The 19,296-nt window shown below is 37.4% G+C and overlaps 1 protein-coding gene and 1 long non-coding RNA gene across 12 annotated transcripts in view; one reads left to right on the forward strand and one right to left on the reverse strand.

Moving 5' to 3' along the window:
• LOC123614779 (uncharacterized) overlaps positions 1-19,296 on the forward strand; it is an 873,628-nt gene that overhangs the window by 834,009 nt on the left and 20,323 nt on the right. For 2 of the 3 annotated variants that reach the window (XR_012508313.1, XR_012508314.1), the window contains one exon: positions 10,626-11,484. This is a non-coding gene — a long non-coding RNA (uncharacterized LOC123614779). Of the gene's footprint in view, positions 1-10,625; positions 11,485-19,296 lie in introns of those variants that run through there. The other variant, XR_012508318.1, reaches the window with a different exon arrangement.
• NAALADL2 (N-acetylated alpha-linked acidic dipeptidase like 2) overlaps positions 1-19,296 on the reverse strand; it is a 1,180,713-nt gene that overhangs the window by 27,731 nt on the left and 1,133,686 nt on the right. The gene's annotated exons all lie outside the window — the stretch shown is intronic.

Consider the following 19,296-nt stretch of genomic DNA (forward strand, 5'->3'; position numbering starts at 1 on the left):
TGACACAGGTGGGTATGGAGTCTGGGGTATCCCAAAGATGATACCGGCCTGCTCGTGGGCAGGGCTGGGGCCAACTGGTCTAGAGGCTTGTGAAGGCTTCCTGGTGGGAGGGCTGGTGCCTGCCTACTGGTGGGTGGAGTTGAACCTTGGCCCTCAGGTAGGCAGGGCAATCAGTGTTCAGGAGTATGTCTAGAGATAATTGTGGGCTCAGGAAGTCTTCAGGCAGCCTGTCTGCCGATGAGTGGCACTGTGTCCTCACTCAGTGCGCCAGCATCAGGACCTGAAGGCTATTTGGTGGGGCCAGGTCTTGGCACCAATGATCTAATATACCAGCTGCCAGGAGTGTTCACACAGTTAAATGGTGCCCAATATGTCTGCCTCCAGTGTCTGTGTCCCCAGAGTGAGCTGCACTCACCTCTGCTCCCCACCCCCACCCCAAGGAGACGCTCCAAAACTAGTAGATAGGTCTGGCCCAGGTTCAGGTTCCTATTAAATTACTGCTTTTGCTTTGGGTCCCAGGACACATGAGATTTTGTGTGTGCCTTTTAAGAGCAAAGTCTCTGTTACCCCTAGTCCTGTGGGGCTCCTGTAGTAAAGCCCTCCTGGCCTTCAAAGACAAATGCACTGAAGGCTCATCTTTCTGGTGCCAGACTCCTGGGCTGGGGAGCCTGACCTGGGGCTCAGAACTCTCACTCCTGTGGGAGAACTTCTGCAACATAACCATTCCCCTGTTTGTGGGCCACCCACCCAGGGGATATAGGATTTGATTATATTGCAAGTCAGCACCACCTCCCCCGCCCCCCATCCATCTTGTTGTGGTTCCTTCTTTAGGTCTGTAGTTGTAGAAATCTTTTCTGGCAGATTTCAGTCTTCTACATCAACGGCTGTTCTGCAGATAGGCCCTGAGCTCACCTCCTCTTACAAGCACACTAAAATCAGAGCTGCCTCACCATTTGGCAGCTCTTCCTGAGATTGTACACTTCTAAGAATTTGTTCATTTCTTCTAGATTGTCCATTTTATTGCTGTAGATTTGCTCCTAGTAGTCTCTTATGATCTTTGTATTTCTGTGGTGTTGGTTGTAACTTCTCCTTTTCCTGATTTTATAGATTTGGACCCTCTCCCCTTTTTTCCTGAAGAGTCTGGCTAAAGGTTTATCAATTTTGTTTATGTTTTCAAAGAACCAGCTTTTAGTTTCATTGATATTTTTTATTTTTTCTCTATTTCATTTATTTCTGCTCTAATCTTTATGATTTCTTCTCTTCTACTAATTCTGGGTTTCATCTGCTCTTCTTTCTCTAGTTCCTTTAGGTATAAAATGAGGTTGTTTATTTTATATTCTTCTTGTTTCCTGAGGTGAGTTCTTGTTGCTATAAATTTCCCTCTTAAGAGAAGTACTTTTGCTGGGTCCCATAGGTTTTGGAATGTCATGTTTCATTTTCACTTGTCTCTAGTTATTTTTTGATTTCCTTGATTTCTTTAGTGATTCATTGGTGGTTTAGTAGCACATTGCTTAGCTTTCACCTGTTTGTGTTTTCTTACCTCACAGTTAATTTCTAGTCTCATAATTGTGGTCAGAAAAGATGCTTAATATGATTTCAATTTTCTTAAATTCATCAAGGCTCATTTTATGGCCTAGTATGGGATCTATCCTGGAGACTAGTTCACATGCAATTCAAAATGTGTATTCTGCAGCTTTTAGATGAAATTTTCTATATGTGTGTATATATATATGTGTGTGTGTATATATATATATCTACTGAGTTCATTGTGTCTCATGTGTCATTTAAGATTAGTAATTCTTTATTGGTATTCTTTCTGGATGATCTGTTCAATGATTTAAATGGAGCGCTGTCCCCTACTATTACTATATTATTATCAGTTTCTCCCTTTTGTCTGTTAGTATTTGCTTTATGTATTAGGTGCTCCTATGTTGAGTCCCTATATAGTTAAGAATTGTTATATCTTCTTGGATTGATCTCTTAGGAGGACATTATATAACAATCTTTACTTTAAAGTATATTTTGTCTCATGTAAATATTGGTACCACAGCTGTCTTTTGATTGCCGTTTGCATGGAATACCTGTTTCCACCCCCTCATTTTCAGTCTACTTGTGCCCTTAGAGCTGAAGTGAGTCTCCTATAGGCAGCATATATACAGGTCTTGTTTTTGAATCTATTCAGCCATTCTACAGTTTGGAGCATTTAGCCCATTTAATTTATGGAAATTATTGATACGTATGTTCTTATAGACATCCTGTCAATTATTTTGAGGTTAGTTTCCTAGGTATTTTTTTATTCTCCTCTCGTGATTTGATAACCATCTTTCTGTGTTATGTTTAGATTCCTTTTTCTTTTTTGTATGTGTATCCATTATAGACTTTTGGCTACTATAAATTTTAATATAGCAATCTCTATATATATGTGTGTGTGTATGTGTGATTCTTTTAACTTTCAAATGCATTTTAACAACTCTGCATTCATACTTTCCTTATGATGACTGTTTTTGATATCATATTTTGCATCTAATTGTTTTACATATCCTTTAACTGCTTATATTGTGAATATAGATGATTTTACTACTTTTGTCTTTTAACTTTCCTACTAGATTTGTGTGTGGATGATTTCCTACATTTACTATATGTTTGCCTATACTGAGGAACATTTTCGTTTTCCTTAGAGAAGTTCCATTAACATTTCTTGTAAAGCTTTTCCTTGTCTGTAAAGCTTTTGATTTCTCCATCAAATCTGAATGAGAACCTTGGTTGTAGGTGTTTCTTTCCCTTTCATCACTTTAAATATATTGTGTTACCCGCTTCTGGCCTGTGGGGTTTATACTGAAAAGTTAGCTGATAGCCCCTGATTGGAATTTCCTTGTATGCTATTTGTTGCTTTTCCTTTGCTCTTTTTAATACACTCTTCATCTTTCATATTTATGACTTTAATGACAATATGTCTTGGTATGTTCATTTTTGGATTAATCCTGTGTGAGACTCTCTGCACCTCTTGGACTTTGATGTTGCCCCTCCATCCCTGGTATGGAGAGTTTTCAGCTGTTATTTCTTCTTCTGGAATTCCTATAGCATGAATATTTATGTGGTTGATGTTCCAAAGGTCTCTTAAATTGTCCTCATTTCCTTTTAGTCTTTTTTTATTTTTCTGTTTAGCTTCAGTGCTTTTAACCACTCTGTCTTGTAGCTTGCTGATCCATTCCCCTGTGTCATTTAGTATACTGTTGATTCCTTCTAGTATTTTTTGTTTTTCATTTCAGTTACTGTGTTCTTCATTTCTGTTTGGTTGTCTTTGTATTTTCTGACTTCTCACTCTCTGCATCCGTTCTTCTCTGGACTCAGGTAGATTGCCTTGCTTCCTTTAGTTATTCTTCTGGGGTTTTATCTTTTTCCTTTGTCTAGAACATATCCTTCTCTTGCCTCATTTTGCATAAGTTGCTGTTGTATTTTTATGTATCTGGTAGGTTGGGTACATTTTCCAGCCTTTGGTAGGAGACATCCTCTGCATCCCAGCAGCACACTTCCTTCTCCTTACCTGGCCTGTATGCTTTACAGGGCTGCTTGGGCTGACTATGTGGGCAGTTTGGTAGGCTCTATTGGCCCCAGTCCGGTTGGCTGCCAGGCCCTGCCTTATGCAGACAGTGCTGGTTGGTGGGACCAGATTACAAAGTGGCTGACTATAGAACCTCAGAGGGCCATGGGACCTATGCTGGCTCATTGTTTGTGCCAGAGTCGGGGGTCTGGCTGCAGGACTAGGGTTCCCAGAGCTGGCATCAGATTGCTGGTGAGAGAAGCAGTTCCTGAGACATTTGAATATGGTGTCTAGGGTTTCCCAAAATTTGTATTGAAATCCTAGTGGGCAATGCTGGGGCCCTGCTGGTCCTGGAACTGGTTCTGCTCTGCTCATGGGCAGGCTGGGTCCACAGTCTTGAGTCTGGTGTCTGCCCTTCAGTGGGTGAAGCTGATCCAGAGGCTAGAGAAGGCTCCCTGGAGGGCAGGGGCCTAGGGGATTCTGGGACTAGTGTCTCCTCACTGGTGGGTAGTACTTACAGGCTGTTGGGTGGGGTCACGCCTTGGCACTAATGAGTTAGAGGGATGATTCCACAATAACGCTGTTAGCACCAGTGTCCATATAGTAGAAGGAGTGCTCCAAAATGGCTCCTGCCAATGTCTGTGTTCCTGTGTCTGTGTTCCTGGGGTGAGCTGCAGTTGCCTCATGACTTTCTAGGAGCAGGTTAGTCTGACCCAGGGCCCTCTCACATTACTGCTTCTGCCCTTGGTCTCTAATCATCTGAGATTTTTTTTTGTGTGTGTGCCCTTTAAGAGTGAAGTTTCCATTTCTCCCAGCCCTCTGGGAATCCTTGCAAGTATGCTCCACTGGCCTTCAAAGCCAAATGCGCTGGAGACTCATGTTCCTGGTGTAGGACCCCCAGGCTTGGGAGCCTTGCATGGAGCTCAGGTCTTAGTCCTTTGCAGTACCTCTGCAATTTAATTATTCTCCATTTTGTGGATCACCTACCCAAGATTATGGGACTTGGCTATATTGTGAGTCTGCCCCTCCAACCTGTCTTTATTTGTAGAGGTTCTGATCTTTTTCACTGACGGTTGCTTTGCAGATATATGTGATTTTTTGGCATGCTCATGAGACGAGGTGAGCTCAGGGCCTTTCTACTCCAGTAAGCAGTCCTTTGGAAAATTGTGTCAGTAAATGGAGTTGAGGATGTGGGTGCAGAAGAGTTAAAAGAGGAGGATTTCTGATTTAAGGTAAACCTCAGGAGTATGTTTTCAAAGCAGAAGGTGGAAATCACTGAGGCAGCCAAGACTAAGTATGCAGAATATGAGGTTGAGATGACTTGTGAAACTTGATGGAGCAAGGTTAGGAGGTAAGAGAAGAAAGGATCAAAAACAGAGGTGGATTTCTGGTCAAGATAGCAACAAAGTAGTAGTAGGACCACGAGCTCACCTCTCCTTGTGACTAAACAATCAATGTCAACTGGAAACATAAAGAGGGACCTACAGGGAGATGGTAGGAAGGGCATGCTTACAATATAATCAGGCCCCATTACCTGCTGGGTGGGCAACCCACAAGCTGAAGAATAAGTCGTAGAGGCCCTCCCACAGGAGTGAGAGTCGGAAACCCCAGGACACCTGGTTTTGAAAGCCAGTCGGGTTTAACTCCAGGAGCCCCACGCGACTGGGGGAAACAGAGGCTTCAATCTCTTGAGAAGTATACATAGAATCTTGCATGTGTCAAGGGCTGAGGCAGTGATTTCGTAGGAAGCTGGGCCAGACCTGCCTGCTGGTTTTGGAAGTGTTCTAAGGAGGTAGGGGATGGCTGCTGCTCACCTAGAGGACATAAAAGCTGGTGGTGGACATTCCAGGAGTGTTCCATCTACATGAGCTTTCCTGGAGGCTAACATCTTGATTAAATAATTAGCACCAAGACCTAGCCCCATCCAACAGCCTCTAACCTTAAGGGCTGGGAAGCCTTAGGACCAACAACATACTGGGTGGGAACACAGCCCTACCCATTGGCAGACTTCCTGAGCCACCAATGCCTCTAGACAGGCCCTACCCACCAGAGGTCCAGGAAACCTGCATAAGACTCTAATTCAGCCTCATCTACCAGGGGCAGAGACCAGAAATAAGAAAACAATCCCAAATCACGTGGAAGGAAGCCACAAACTCAGGCCAGACTGTACACTGGGCCATGTGGTGGTTCTGTTTTGGGGCTTTTGAAAAACCTCCATATTGTTTTCCATAGTGGCTACACCAATTCCCACCAACAGTGTACAAAGGTTCCCTGTTCTCCACATCCTTGCAAACATTTCAACATTTGTTATTTGTGTTCTTTTTGATTTGCATTTCCCTAATAAATGTTATATTAGTTTCTGGTGTACATCATGGATGGCCTTGGTGGGCATTATGGTAAGTGAAGTAAGTCAGACAAAGACAAATACTATAAGATATCACTTACATGTGGAATCTAAAAAAATACAACAAACTAGTGAATATAACAGAAATGAGAGAGACTGACAGGGAGGGGTAAGACAGAGGTGGAGAATTCAGAGGTACAAACTATCAGGTATAAAATAAGCTACAAGGATGTACTGTACAACAGGGGACTACAGCCAATATTTTATAAAAAAAACTATAAATGGAGTATAACCTTTAAAATTATGAATCACTATATTGTATATTTGTAACATACAATATTGTACATCAACTATACTCCAGTTTTGAAAAATATGGAACAGAATAGAGAGCCCAGAAATAAATCCACAAACTTTTGGTCAATTAATCTTTGACAAAGGAGGCAAGAACGTACTTCAGCATGTGGTGTTGGGAAAACTGGACAGCTGCATGTAAGTCAATGAAGTTAGAACACTTCCTCCCACTATATGCAAAATATGCAGAAGTAAACTCAAAATGTCTTAAAGACTTAAGCAAAAGGCGAGACACTATAAACCTCTTACAAGAAAACATTGCCCTACGAGAACATTGCTGAGATTTATGTCAGATAATCTACCCAAGCAATAGAAATAAAAGCAAAAACAAACACATGGGACCTAATTAAACTTAGAAGCTTTTGCATAGCAAAGGAAACCATAAGCAAAATAAAAAGACAACCTACAGGAATAGGAGAAAATGTTTACAAAAGATGAGGGCTTAATTCCCAGAATATATAAATGGCCAATAGGCACATGAAAAAATGCTCAGTATCACTAATTATCAGAGAAATGCAAATCAAAACTACAATGAGGTATCACCTCACACCAGTCAGAATGGCCATCATTCAGAAGTCCACAAATGATAAATGCTGGAGAGGCTGTGGAGAAAAGGGAACCCTCCTACACTGTTGGTGGGAATGCAGTTTTGTGCAGCTGTTATGGAAAACAGTATGGAGATTCCTCAAAAGACAAAAAACAGACTTAACATATGATCCGCCAGACCCACTCTTCTTAATTGAAAGAGATACATGCACCCCCCCCCTTAGTCATAAGAAAGAATAAAATAATGCCATTTGCAGCAACGTGGATGGACCTGGAGAATGTCATATAAGCCATTCTCTCTTATTAAGCATCACAGATGAGTAAATTTACATTCAACTAAAATATTTTGAGATTTTTCTGAGTTTTGTTTTGCTTAATATCTCATATGCTCCTGTGGTCCCTAATATTTAGTCTTCTTAGTTCTAAATTTTCATCCACCATCACATGCACCAGCAACAGCATCACCAAAATGGTTGATTGGAGAGAGAAATGATTAAAACTCAGAAGTTGTATTAAACCACCTTGCTCTGAATCAGTCTGAGTCAATTGTATATTTCAACTATGAGAAAAGCTGCAGGGTCATTGGGAACATCTAGCATACCATTGTTAAGTAGGACTCTAAGGCACTTATGTAATTTTTCATTTACCTACCTTTAACTAAAGAAAAAAAAACAAGTAAAAGTTAGGTAAATATAATAAAATTAATGTGATATTTTTCACTTCATTTTTTTCCCAGAAAGTCTTAAAATCTATTGTATACTTTAATATCTCAATTTGGACTAACTACATTTCAAGTTATAAGTATGGTAGCCACTAGCAACCTGTGGCTAAATAGGTTCAGATCACATTGTTTTTCTTTCCCTATGAACAAAACCAATGATTTAAACTTATTTCTGCTTTACTGTGGTGTTAGGCTGTGTATTGATATTTGATAAGAGAGTAGGAAGAAGCCATACATTTAAGGACTCCTGATCATACTACCCAAGGTAATCTACAGATTCAATGCAATTTATATCAGTTACCAATGGCTGGAGGAATTATGCTTCCTGGCTTCAGACTACTATGGAATTATTCTCTTTTATGACTGAGTAATATTCCACTAAATGTATATATTTACCACATCTTCTTCCAGATCAATGGAACAGCATAAAAACTCAGAAATAAACCCACACACTTACCAGTCAATTAACCTATGACAAAGAGGCAAGAATATATGGTGGAGAAAAGACAGTCTCTTTGATAAGTACTGCTGGGAAAACTGGACAGTTACATATAAAAGAATGAATACAGAAAAAAATTCAAAATGGATTAAAGACCTAAATGTAAAGACAAGATACTATAAAACTCCTAGACAAAAAACATAGGCAGAACACTCTTTGACACAAATCACAGCAACATTTTTTTTGGATTCATCTTCTAGAGTAATAGAAACAAAAGCAAAAATACACAAATGGGACCTAATTAAGCTTAAAAGCTTTTGCAACAAAGGAAACCATCAGCAAAACGACAACCTACAAAATGGGAAAAGACAACATTTGCAAACAGTGAGACCAACAAGGGATTAATTTCCATAAATATATAAACAACCTAATCCAAAAAATGGGTAGAATACCTAAACAGACATTTCTCCAAAGAAAACACACAGATGGCCAACAGGCACATGAAAAGATGCTCAACATCACTGAAATGCAAATCAGAATTAATTACAATTAGATATCACCTCACATAGATCAGAATGGCCATCATTAAAAAAATCCACAAACAATATATACTGGAGAGGATGTGGAGAAAAGGGAACTCTCCTACATACATTGTTGTTAGGGATATAAATTGGTGCAGCTACTACGGAGAACAGTACGGAGATTCCTCGAAAGACTAAAAATAGACTTACCTTACAATCCAGCAATCCCACTCCTGGGCAAATATCCAGAGGGAACCTTAATTCAAAAAGATACATGCACCCCAATGTTCATAGCAGCACTTTACAATAGCTAAGACATGGAAGGAACCTACATGTCTATTGACAAATGACTGGATAAAGAAGATGGAGATTATATATATATACACATACATACGCATATACATATACACACACAATGGACTATTACTCAGCTGCAAAAAGAATGAAATAATGCCATTTGTAGCAGCATGCATGGACCTGGAGATTATTACACTAAGTGAAGTAAGTCAAAGACAAGTATCTTATATTTGGAATCTAAAAGAGTGATAGAAAGGCATTTATTTACAAACTAGACTCACAGACGTAGAAAATTTATGGTTACCACAGGGGAAAAGGGGGGAGGGATACGTTAGGGATTTGGGATTAACAGACACACATTATCATATATAAAATAGATGAACAAGGACCTACTGTACAGCACAGGGAACCATATTCAGTATCTTGTAATAACCTATAATGGGAAAGAATCTGAAAGAGTGTGTGTGTATAACTGGTTCACTTTACACCTGAAACATTGTTAATCAAATATATTCATTTTCTTAAAAGCTTATGTTTTACTGAAGTATAAGTAAGTAATTAGCTGACATCTGAAATAACTTTACTTACATGAATGTTAAAGAATTTGAGGCTAGAAAAGATGTGGCCTATATACAGATGCTGTTTTTGACATAGAAGACTGGTAAAAGCTAGCTTATCCTAACTTTCATTGTTGAGCATTTTAATAGCTAAAAGAAAAAAACCCCAACAAATAAACATCTTACAATCTTGTTGAAAGAACCTGAAGATGTCCTCCCACAGCTGAGGCCTTGCATCACATAATTCAAGAAAGAGCAAGGATAAATGAGCACATTATCAAACCCTGAAATAATGGCATATGTTAGAAATGTTGACAGATCTTTAATTGTAGCAGCACAAAGTGTGCTGCTCTATATACCATACATCACTGATAAACAGGAATTTAGGATGCAGTTTTCTGCCTTGACCTTCAAGCTCCAACTGTGTTTTGACCATCAAGAGTCTGTAAATAATATAATTTACAATCTCTGGAAAGAGACTATATGGACACAGTAAACCACATATGTTCCACAGAGGAGACAGATATATAGCTGGCCTCAACAGCCTCAAATTCAGTCAACCTTCCTGACCAAATTCACTGATGTTAAACACATCACTTTTCCATCAGTGTCAAATGGCTACTGCTTATCCTCAGATCTCTTATTTATGATCCTATAATATGGGCTCATTTTAGGGAACTTTAGATACTGGCCTTGAAAGTCTGTAAATTTAAATGTCAAAGGTTTTTCAGCAAACTTCTTTCTGATTATTGTTGCTACAGGATGAGTATCTCTGGCCTACATGGAAAGTAAAAATTGTACCCTCCTATTCTAGAAAGGGAAAACTGAGACAGGGATGTTTGTTTATATAGAGTAATACCCCTACTTACTCTGAGGTCATGCTTCCAGAACACCGCATTCAAGCTAAAATAAACTAAAACAGCATCAGGGCAGGCAGATAACTTTCACAAAGCCCAACAGACTGTCTATGGAGGGTGGTGGAATAATTCTGAGTAACTGAGGCAGTCACCAGAAGATTGTGGCAGCTAGAGACAATAACATCGATTAGAAGTAACCAATAAAAACCAGAGGCATAAAAAAGAGAAATACCAAAACACTGAACTATACATTCAATTTTCTAGTTTCCACCAGCAGATCATCTATAGTACTTTAGTCATAGGGACACATGCCTGTAACGGCTTTGTAACATTACAAGAGAATGCATAACTTTGAGGACTTTCAATTGCAGTGGAATGCTAGATATTAAGTAGATTTTGAGAAACATAAACTGATATGTTTTAGAAAGCTTTCTATTCTCATCTCTTACAGATCAATGTCTCCACTAATTTGTGAGACCGTATGGAAGTACCTCCCTCATGATGCCTGCCTGGATCCTACCCAGCTTAAGAAAACAAAACCAAACCTCTCACTCCTCCCAAGCACTGTAATTCTATTTGTTTACTACTTTTAGCCTTATTTGACAGGGTTTTTTGGAAGGTTATTTCGTATCTGTTTTAGATTATAAGGACAGAGGAAACACTAACCTACCACAGAGGTTATAACAGCAGGAAGGGATTGCTATCCCTAGGGCTGGGCAATGGAAAGGGTGGAACTATTAATGAGACCTTGGAACAGGGATTACTTCTTGGCTATTATTAATACTTCTGAGCTCAGAAATGGGACCCTGTGAAACTGCGACCCAGACCTCTTGAGGAAGGGATTCTAGACAGCTGGTGTCTCTCATGAGGTTGGTTCAGCTAATGTTGAAAAAAGTGTAGTTTGGTGGAGCCATTATGGAAAACAGTATGGAGATTCCTCAAAAGACTGAAAATAGACTTACCTTACAATCCAGCAATCCCACTCCTGGGCATTTATCCAGAGGGAACCTTAATTCAAAAAGATACATGCACCCCAACGTTCATTGCAACCCTATTTACAATAGCCAAGACATGGAAACAACCTAAGTGTCCATCAACAGGTGACTGGATAAAGAGGTTGTAGTATATTTATACAATGGAATACCACTCAGCCACAAAAAAAAGAATAAGATAATGCCATTTGCAGCAACATGGATGGATCTAGAGATCATCATTCTAAGTGAAGTAAGCCAGAAAGAGAAAGAAAAATACCCTGTGATATCACTTATATGTGGAATCTAAAAAAAAAAAAAAAAAAAAAAACAAGACAAGATTTTACTATAGATGAACAAGTTTCTACAGTATAGCACAGGGAACTATATTCAATATCTTGTAGTAACCTCTAATGAAAAAGAGTATGAAAAGCAGTACATGTATGACTGAACTATTATGCTGTATACTAGAAATAGACACAACATTGTAAACTGGACCATACTTCAATAAAAACATTTTTAAAATTAAAAACAAATTAACTCCTGCTACCGAGTGAACTACCTCGGTGAAGAAGGATTGCTAAAGGGGCAATAAAGGAAAAAGCAAGCAAAAACAGTGACAAAATGCAAACAGGAAGCAGCCTCTCTTCCTCCTTCAGTGCCTCCCATGATGGAATCTTATGGGAAGTGAGCTGCTTATGACCAAGCAGAAATGTGGTTGGTAGTGTCCCACCCTCAGGTTGATTGAAAGACTAAACGTTCAATAATGGCACATCTGTGAAAATGAGGTTACTGTCTAATCCACACTCACCTCCCTTACATTGTTTGGTATAGTAGGCTGAAGAGTGACCCCAAAGGGATGTCCCCACTCCAATCCCTGGGACCTGTAAATGTTAACTGTCTTTGCAGACGTGGTTAAGAATCTTGACAGAAAGGTCATCCTGTTTTATCTGGATGGGCCCTAAGTTCATTCACGAGAATCCTTATAAAAAAAGAGGTGGAGGGAGAGTACTTAAATGAGAGAAGAAGGAAAGTGAGGTGGAGATTGCCATGATACAGCCACGAACAAGGGGATGCAGGCATCTACTGGGAAAGGCACACAGAAGGGACTCTCCCCTGGAGCCTCCGAGGAGAGAGAGTGGTCCTGCTGACACTTTGATCTCAGACCTTTGAGAGAACAGACTTCTGTTTTAAGCCAAGTTTTTGGTAATTTGTTATCACAGCCACAGGAAACTAGTAAACTTAGCTTATGCCTTATATGGTTGGCCCTCCATATCTGTGGGTTCTGCATCCATGAACTCAACCAACCATGGATTATACTATTATATGCGAATATACATGCATTTTACATAAGAGACTTGAGCATTCATGAATTTTGCTATCCATGGGGTCCTGGAACCAATCCCCTGTGGATATGGAGGGATGACTATATATGAAACACTTAGTAAAATTTATGAAATAAGTGAATTAAATGGTAATCATAAAACTTTTGATTTAATTAGAGGAAGTATCATTTATTTATAAATTTTACTAATTTTTACCAATAAGCTGAGGTAATTGAAATTTGACTAAACCTACTCTAAATTGTTAATCCCTTAAAAGGTTGAAGAACTCTGACTTTATAGATTATCAAACCTTTCTACAAAGCAAACATTTTCTGAAATAAAATTAATAGTATTTATCAACCTCCACAAATTAATAATTAAAAATATAGTAAAACATTTTTTTAGATTAATTTTCAATGTCCAGTTATTCTCTATTTAGAAAGGAAAAATTGGCAGTATAAATCAGCTTTGAGAAAGTGTCTACTAATTTTTTCAGAACTATCTAGTTAATTTCATAGTTAATAGTTGAGAAAAGGAGAAAATTGGGAACAAATATAATTTCCATATATTCTATATAAAATATACATATTTGCATATATTAATTTTTGATGCATGTTATTTTCTTTCTTCCTAAACTTTTGTATCTGACAAGGCTAAATTTTATTGACTTTGAATTGACATTATATAAAATTAGTTGAGCTAGCATATCTTCCGAACTCCCTGGTGGAGCATATGTAAGCTTTGATTAGAAAATAAGACCTACTATGATTAGCAATAAGAAAATTGGAGACACTTTAATTGGCACATTTGAAGGCTGTTCCTTCCAAAAATATTTGGCCACGCTTCCTCCCATTTCACATTATTGTATAAAGAGCAGATTACTATTTGCACATAATTATTTCTGGATAGGAAAGAGAAGACAAGGTGAATTTTTAGTCTACGTTAGGATTAGCCAAATATAACCAGGCTGATACAAACAGAATTTCTTCTCAGTACTGTTTAGCCATTTAAAGAGCTTTGCCAAAAGTATTCTTACCTTGTATGTCATATTATTTTAGCTGAAATCAGCACAACTTCTATTAGAAAACAGCAAAACTCATTTGCTCCACATCATAACTGTTAAAAATCCATTGCTCATGAGAGAAACCTGTAATTCTTGATTTCTCCCCTTTTCTTCACACTCCCATCTAATCTATCAACAAGTTTTATAGATTCTACCTCCAAATGTTACAAATTTTTTTTCTTCTCTCCATTCATACTTCTATCAATATATCTCTATCGTATGTTCCTGGATTGGAAGAATTAACTATGTTAAAATGGCCATACTACCCAAAGCAATCTACAGATTTAATGCAATCTCTATCAAATTATCCAGGACATTTTTCACATAATTAGAACAAATAATCCTCAAATGTATATGGAATCACAAAAGACTCATAATTGCCCAAGCATTACTGAAGAAAAAGAAGGAAGCTAAACAAATAACCCTTCCAGACTTCAGACAATACTACAGAGCTACAGTAAATCAAAACAGCATGGTATTGATACAAAAACAGACATCTGGATCAATGGAACAGAACAGAGAGCCCAGAAATAAACCCACAAACTTTTGGTCAATTAATCTTTGAGAAAGGAGGCAAGAACATACAGTAAAGACAGTCTCTTCAGCAAATGGTGTTGGGAAAACTGGACAGCTGCATGTAAATCAATGAAGTTAGAACACTCCCTCACACCATATGCAAAAGTAAACTCAAAATGGCTTAAAGACTTAAAAGGCAAGACACTATAAACCTCTTACAAGAAAACATAGGCAAAACATTATCTGACATAAATCTTAGCAGTGCTCTCCTAGATCTATCTACCCAAGCAATAGAAATAAAAGCAAAAATAAACACATGGGACCTAATTAAACTTACAAGCTTCTGCACAGCAAAGGAAACCATAAGCAAAGCAAAAAGTCAACCTACATGAATGGGAGAAAATATTTGCAAAAGATGAGACTGACAAGGGCTTAATTTCCAGAATATACAAACAGCTCATACAACTTAATCAGGAAAAAACAAACAACTCAATCCAAAAATGGGCAGAAGACCTAAACAAGCAATTCTCCAGTGAAGACATAAATGGCCAATAGGTGCATGAAAAAATGCTCAATATTGCTAATTATCAGAGAAATGCAAGTCAAAACTACAATGAGGTACACCTCACAACAGACAGAATGGCCATCATTCAGAAGTCCACAAATGATAAATGCTGGAGAGGGTGTGGAAAGAAGGGAACCCTCCTACACTATTGGTGGGAATGCAGTTTGGTGTAGCCATTATGGAAAACAGTACGGAGTTTCCTCAAAAGACTAAAAATAGACTTACCACATGGTTCAGCAATCCCACTCCTGGATATATATCCAAAGGGAACCCTTATTCAAAAAGACACCTGCACCCCAACATTCATAGCAGCACTATTTACAATAGCCAGGCTATGCAAATGACCTAAATGTCCATCAACAGATGACTGGATAAAGAAGATGCGGTATATTTATACAATGGAATACTACTCAACCATAAAAAGAATAAAATAATGCCATTTGCAGCAACGTGGATGGACCTGGAGAATATCATTCTAAGTGAAGTAAGCCAGAAAGAGAAAGAAAAATACCACATGGTATCATTTATATGTGGAATCAAAAAAAAAAAAAAAGACAAAGTTACTTATGACACAGAAACAGACTCACAGACATAGAAAACAAACTTATGGTCACCAGTGGGGAAATGGGGTGGATAGGAATAAATTGGGAGTTCAAACTAGTAACTAATGTACATAAAATAGATAAACAAGTTTATACTGTATAGCACAGGGAACTATATTCAATATCTTGTAGTGACTTATGGTGAAAAAGAATATGAAAATGAATATATGTATGTTCCTATATGACTAAAGAGTTGTGCTGTACACCATAAATTGACACAACATTGTAAACTGACTATACTTCAATAAAAATATAAAACCAAATATGATCTCTGATGATGGTTAATTTTATGTGTCAGCTTGGCTAGGCCATGCTGCCCAGTTGTTGGGTCAAACACTGATCTCTATGTTGTTATGAAGGCACTTTGTATATATAATTAAAATTTACAATCAACTGACTTTAAATAAAGTAGATTATTCTTGATTATGTGAATGGGATTCATTTAATCAATTGAGGTTCTTAAGAGCAAAAACTGAGGTTTCATCGAGAAAAAGGAATTCTGTCTCAAGACTCTGGTATAGGAATCCATTTTGAATTCCCAGCCTGCTGGCAGCCTGCCTTACAAATTTCAGACTTAAGACAGTAACATCAACTCTTCCCTGATTTCCAGCCTTTCTGCCCTGCAAATTTTGGACTTTCTAGTCTCCACACTCACAGGACCCAATTTCTTTAAATCATTCAATCTATCTATCCATCCATCCATCCAACCTCCATCCATCCCTGATCCATCCTCTTGTTTCTTCCTCTCTGGAGAACCCTGATACTCTTAGATCATTAAACTATCATATCATTTTTAATTTCTCCATTTCTTTCATTACGTTTACAATCCCTTCTCCACGTAGCAGACAAGGATGGATGGATGCATGGATGGATGGATGAAAGAATAGATAGATAAAATTATGTTACCCTCTGTTTAGACTCAGATTTCAAATACATTGAAAATTACATCTAACCCCACTTCTTCATGCTCTATAGGCCTTTGTCTAATTCTAATCTCAACCCAAGTTGCTCTCCCCCAATTTGGCTAACTTAAAAGAAAAAGTCCTGTTTCTTCACTTCTACACATTTTTAAAGTTTTTAATTACATGTTTATTTGGTTGTTTGCTTAGTTTCTTCTAAAGATCTGCTGTCTTATAAATCATAGCAATGTTATCCTAGGTCAGTCTCCAAAGGCAATGGAAATAAAAGCAAAAATAAACAAACAGAACCTAATTATATGTTTAAACTTTTGCACAGCAAAGGAAACCATAAACAAAACAAAAAGACAAGCGACAGAATGGAAGAAAATACTTGCAAACGATGTGACTGACAAGGGCTTAATTTCCAAACTATACAGTTAATATGACTCAATAATAACAACAACAAAAAACAAACAACCCAGTCAAAAAATGGGCAGAAGACTTAAAAAGACATTTCTTCAATGAAGACATACAGATGGCCAATAGGGATGTGGAAAGATGCTCAGCATCACTATCAGAGAAATGCAAATCAAAACTACAATGAGGTATCACCTCATACCTGCCAGAATTGCCATCATTAAAAAATCCACGAACAATAAAAGCTGGAGAGGTTGTGGAGAAAAGGGAACCCTCCTACACTATTGGTTGGGCTATAATTTGGTGTAGCCACTATGGAGAACAGCATGGAGATTCCTTAAAAAACTATAACTTATACCATATGACCCCAAAATCCCAATCCTGGGCATATATCTAGAGAAAACTCTAATTTAAAAAGACACATACACCCCAATGTTCATAGCAGCACTGTTTACAATAACCAAGACATGGAAGCAACCTAAAGGCCCATCAACAGATGGCTGGATAAAGTTATATATATAAAAAACACATGTATACACATATAGATACACAATGGAATACTACTCAGCCATGAAAAGGAATGAAATAATGCCATTTGAAGCAACATGTGGGCACCTAGAGATTATCATACGAAGTGAAGTAAGTCAGACAAAGACAAATATATGATATCACTTCTATGTAGAATCTAAAAAGAAATGATACAAATGAACAGAAAACAAATTTATGATTACCAAAGGAGAAGAGGGGAGGGATAAATTGGGAGTTTTGGATTAGCAGATACAAACTACTATATATAAAATAGATAAACAACAAGGTCATACTGTATAACACAGGGAGCTATATTCAATATCTTGTAATAAACAATAATGAAAAAGAAACTGAAAAAGTATATAAGTATAACTGAATCACTATGCTGTATGCCAGAAACTAGCACAACATTGTAAATCAAATATACTTCAGTAAGAAAGACCTGCTGTCTTATTGTAAGAAGACAATCTTGCTACTCATAATGTAGATATTGGCAAATGTAAAATGATTCCTGAGCATTTGATCTATTAAACATTTCATCTATACAGCAATCAAGTATTTTAAAATAGTTTCACTACGTAGCAAAATTAAACGTTCACTGCTTCAGTGTATACAAAGAAAGTATCAACCATGACCCTTTCTCTTAATTCTCTTTGAATAATATTAAATCAGCAAGATATTTATACACATGGAGAGGCTAAAATATGTTGTACTGATAAAGGAGAGAAGTGCTAAATGTTTCACATGGTTTCAAAGAGAATCTAGATTTTATTTTTTTCCCTCATTGAAAAAATTATTTCAAAAATTATTTTTAGAAGAATTCAGAATCATGCTGTAAATACTTCCTCAACTAGTATTTCCATTATCTGAGAGATCTGCCAGTTTATTATTTTTTACTTAATTAAAAGAATGAATGTCATGGAACTTGAAGTGACTTGTAGGATTACTCGATCAATGGCCCTTTTAGATCTAAGCCCATATTTCTAAATTCCCAGTCTGTTGATTCCTCCACTATACTGTTTTTTATTTTTAACATAAAAACATCTCTAACTATGATATATGAGATTTAGCAGAAGTCTCTCTCCTTTTAACTGCCTGTAAGATTTATGGAAACGTGAAAGGGTAAGCAACAGTTGGAGACAAGATAATTTTACTGATTGAGGACAGTGGGACATATCTTTTTTTCCAGAAGTAGGGATAAATTTGGTGCCTAACAAATGTGCTTTTACAACCCATCAGGGTTAGGAGATATAATTCTGCAAATGTAGAGTAAATGAAATTTAAGCCTTTATGAAAATTGAACCTATTTAATATGCAGCTACCTCTACACCAAAATATAAATTTATTGATGACCTATAAACAGACTAGGGATAATTTTAATCAGATGTGTGCAGTCCTGTCTGGTAGAAAGAGTAGTGGTTTTAGAGAAACAAACCAGGTTCAAATCCCTTTTCTACCACGCAAGAACCTTTCCAAAGCTTCAGTTTTCTTAAATGTATAAAGAGGATACTAAGACCAAACCTGCAATTTTGTCAGAAGGGTTACAGGTAACATAAAAATGTACAGCACAGTGCCTGGTATGAACTGGGTCCTCCTCTGTGAAAAGTACTATTGTTGGTCTTAATGCTATTAAAAATACCGTAAAGTCACAACTCACCCTCAGACTGGCAGTGTGTCTTGACTTGAAAATATGGCAACAGTAAATTTTTCCCACTGTAGATGGAAAGAAACCTCAAAACTGAAAGACATATTTTTATAAAATCCAAACAGTTGTGCACACATGGATTTCTGTTTTGGTACTAGCAGACCTGATTCCAGACTAATCAGCTTGATAAAGTGGTTGTCGTCAATGGAAAGTTTTTTAAACAAGTGTTTCAATGACTAATCAAATTGTAGTGAACGTTATGTGTCACAATGGGGTACACTCTTTATTTTAATAGTAACAAAATGAGCTACTGAAAAAGGCTGGGATTTCAGGTTATTACTTTGGTTTCTTTTAAAATTTGGGAGCCTGTTTTTACTTCCTTTAGAAGTAGAAACTTTAAAGTATGAGAGGGATATATGATTATAAAGCTAATACACATATTTATTTATAAAAGGGTAAAAGGGGATGTATATAATGATCAGTGTTATAAAAATCTTGTATATGAGCCAGGTCTTCAACCCTTTTTTGGAAATTTTACATTGTGTAGATTATAGAACCCTGTATTCATACATAGATTCTGTTCAGTAACTG

Source organism: Camelus bactrianus, chromosome 1 (assembly GCF_048773025.1).
Source record: "Camelus bactrianus isolate YW-2024 breed Bactrian camel chromosome 1, ASM4877302v1, whole genome shotgun sequence".
Classification (NCBI taxonomy): domain Eukaryota; kingdom Metazoa; phylum Chordata; class Mammalia; order Artiodactyla; family Camelidae; genus Camelus; species Camelus bactrianus.